This window comes from Battus philenor, unplaced genomic scaffold, assembly GCF_028537555.1.
Source record: "Battus philenor isolate CCGP_79_NKW_IND1 unplaced genomic scaffold, ilBatPhil1.0.hap1 SCAF_14, whole genome shotgun sequence".
Taxonomy (NCBI): Eukaryota; Metazoa; Arthropoda; class Insecta; order Lepidoptera; family Papilionidae; genus Battus; species Battus philenor.
The window spans coordinates 12557350-12560781 of NW_027181676.1; the positions used below are offsets into that span (position 1 = coordinate 12557350).

Consider the following 3432-nt stretch of genomic DNA (forward strand, 5'->3'; position numbering starts at 1 on the left):
ACGGTCACCAACCCGCTACACGTGGCTATTATAGTACATACCCCCATAGATATTTTTATCGGAGGCTTTTGCGGTGGATTTCTATGAGCTGAAACTATGATAGACAAATATATAGATTTAAGTTCTCCTGAGCTTCTCATGAAACATCGGAAATAAGTTTATGGATGAAAATAAAGCCTTATGATTAGTAAAACGCAAAAATATCTATATACTATATAAGCCTCCATAGATAACTTGGGGCTGGAGAGGGACTTGGCCTTGCAGTGGGTGATATTGCTATGAGCTGATACAACAACGACTTTACAATAATACAAATAAATTTAATAAAAATTGAGATGTACAAAAGTTTAGCATTAGAAACAAGGATAAGGTTATTACACGTCTCTGTAAGCTTCTTAAAATCAGTAATCTTTTTGTGAGTGTTTGTACACGGCACGATCCCATGTAATATCTATAAGTTATCATGTAATAAAAGAAGAGCTTAAAACGAAAAGAAATCCTGTTATAGTATAAAGGAATTAAGTAAACGTTATGCTTGAGAATGAAGTGCTATAACTGTATAAAGGATGTTGTAGGTTCTTCTCGGATCAGTGAGTGAGGTATGTTCAATATGATTCTAATTTCTCGACAAATTGAATTCTTCTAGCTTTTATTTCAACATGTATTGAAATGGTCGCTGAATGATTCTATATGGATTACAATATGAATACATGATTAAGTTTTTGTCGATGACTGCAAACCATAGGCCGCGTCAAAAAATATTCGTGAAGAGATATACCATAATCGTCTCGCTTGGAAGGCCGGTTGGCGATCACAGTGTGGTATAATGGAACCCAAAAGACGCTCCTGCCCGTTCTCAGTAAACTTGTTTGTGTGTGTGGCAATCCTATATAATTAATGCACAAAGTATGAAATATTCAACTGTACCAGGCTACTACATTTCGTATTGCGATCACAGATTATAAATATCGATATACTTGGTACAAATGTCTCGTCACTACTTATCGACATATCTGTAGAAAGAAACCTCGCTAATAATAAAACAAACGGTGCGATAAAAATATTTACGATCCAGAGACAAGCGTTTTTGGCGCCATACTCTTTCTTAATATTATGCCAAATAACCATTAAAGATTTTAATTTAAATTCTTGTATTAATTCATTTTATCGACTTTACTACCGGCTTCGCGGTGGTAAAATAAATATTCTTTAATAGGATACAACCGTTTTAAGTAATAACTGACATGGTCATTTACCGCATTGTCAATCAACAAGCAGGCGATCCGATATCGATCACTTTTTATGTGCAATTATTGCACAAAAACGACAAATAACTACCATAAACCTTAATTAATTGATAAAAATATAAAGAGATACTTTTGCCAATTAGTCTTTATATTACTTTGATATAAATTACACCTGTGTTAGTAAACATTCTGTGTACTCTCTTTCACTTAATTTATTTGCCACTTAGAACCATTATTCTAGTATATACCCCTTGGGATCCACAGGACTCGTAAGCGGAGGTCCAAGAAAATTTATCTCCTATTGACAGTGAAGAACTAAAATGTTGGTTTGAATTCAACTATCAATAAGGCAGATAATATTTTTAAATACCTAGCAATTATACTTGTATATACCTGATCTAATCTTGACATTCGTGTCATAATTTTGAAATATAGTAGAAATTTAGCTGCAGCGAGTCCACCGAAACAAGATACATTTTCAAAGTGGTCTATTAAAAGCCTTATTCTAACAGTTGTTACCAATAAAGTCTATTCGATAGAAATTATTTAACTTATGAAACCTCCTTTTCAGTTATACAAAATGATTGGAAATAGTTCTTAAACGTTTAAAGGCATAAACGTAAAACTCGTTTACTGTCATTTAATATATGGTACAAAATTTGCAGAAATCATTGGTTTCAGAAATAATAAATAACGCAATAATAATAGAGTAAGAAAAAGTGTTTTCAAAATCTTGATTACCACTGTACATTAAAATTATTCATTGTCGGTGTATCTTTAGTTTTGGAACTATTAAAAGTTGAATTACTGTTGAAAAAAGTAAATTATTATCACATATTTCTGAGTGATCATTTTATACAGAATGATCAGAAATGAATGTGATATTCACTACCTATTTCTGATCATTTGTAGGAAAAGAAACAAAATCTGAAATTAAAAATAAGTAGTACATTATTACGTCGAAAATTAATATCATACGTACGGACACATAGATGACATCGAAGTGGAACATCAATTCCCAGAGCTCGCCGCAAGTGGGCTGATGTCGTTACGGCGTCTAGACTTGCGGAAGGGTACCTATAGGTTTCACATCAAAAGCGCTAGCGTATTGTTAGACTCGTCTTTGGTTACATGTTGTTATAGACTTAGAAATATCTCAAGCAATATTAGAATACATTTTTAACTTCGAAGAGACCCCTTTTAAATATAATGGAATTCTCTAAATCATCATCGTATCGTTGATACGTGCTTACTGCAACACATTAGCCTGCCTCAAAGATTGTTAACGTGACGGGTTTTTCACTGCCCGCGTCCAGCGAATTCTCGCGACTGTTTTCCTTGGAAGAAGCTCACCAGCTAATGGCTTCACAAAATATGTGTTTAATAACACATAAATATATTTTAATAAAGTTTCTCAAATATTACTTAACTAAGAAACTCTTTCATCATGTGCCCAAAATGTGATGTAATACGACTAATTAGGTGAGTTTTATATGTATCATATTATACAAAAGTTGAAAGTTTAATGATAACAATCTTTGAAAAAATCTTCAGTAAGATGACAGATATCACTATCTTATTTTTTAAAATATAGTGGGATTACTTGTACGCCATACTTACATGGCGTAGGGGATATCGTGATCATGAAGGCAGTTCCCCCAGGGCGATACCCCTGCATCACACTGTAGTTGGGTTGACCCCTGCGATTATTCCTAATGCGAATAACTCGGACATGTAGTTTTGTTAATTGGAACTGCATACGCGCCGTCCCCTTCATTAAAAAAAATAGTTTACGTCATGAGAAAAGCCCAATTTGATAAAAACTAGAATAAAATTAAGCTCACATATAATGGCAAAAGAGCACTGAACAGAGAAATCCTGCTATAAATTCAGTTATTTTTTTTTCATCCATATGAATATCTTTTATATTACATATTAGTTCAACTGTTTTATTTTCATATATAAAAACTTTACACTGTAGTAGTATTTTTTACTAACATTATTTAATGAATAACATTTAAGAAGCATTACACTGGAGTTTATTTTTAAAGTGTACATATATTTTTCTTGTTTGCAACCTTAAGGGTGTGTGCCAATACTCGCCGACCAAGCGCGATGAGTGCAAGTTGGAAGATATTTCTGCCTATTGTCCGTTAATATTTTTTCATTTGCCGGCTCTTACTTT

At 33.1% G+C, this 3432-nt stretch overlaps 1 non-coding gene across 1 annotated transcript; it reads left to right on the forward strand.

Annotated features, from left to right (window-relative positions):
• Nucleotides 1-2859: 2859 nt before the first annotated feature.
• On the forward strand, nucleotides 2860-3020 carry LOC137918573 (U1 spliceosomal RNA). The gene has a single exon (XR_011106697.1). It is a non-coding gene; the product is annotated as a U1 spliceosomal RNA (small nuclear RNA).
• Nucleotides 3021-3432: the final 412 nt, after the last annotated feature.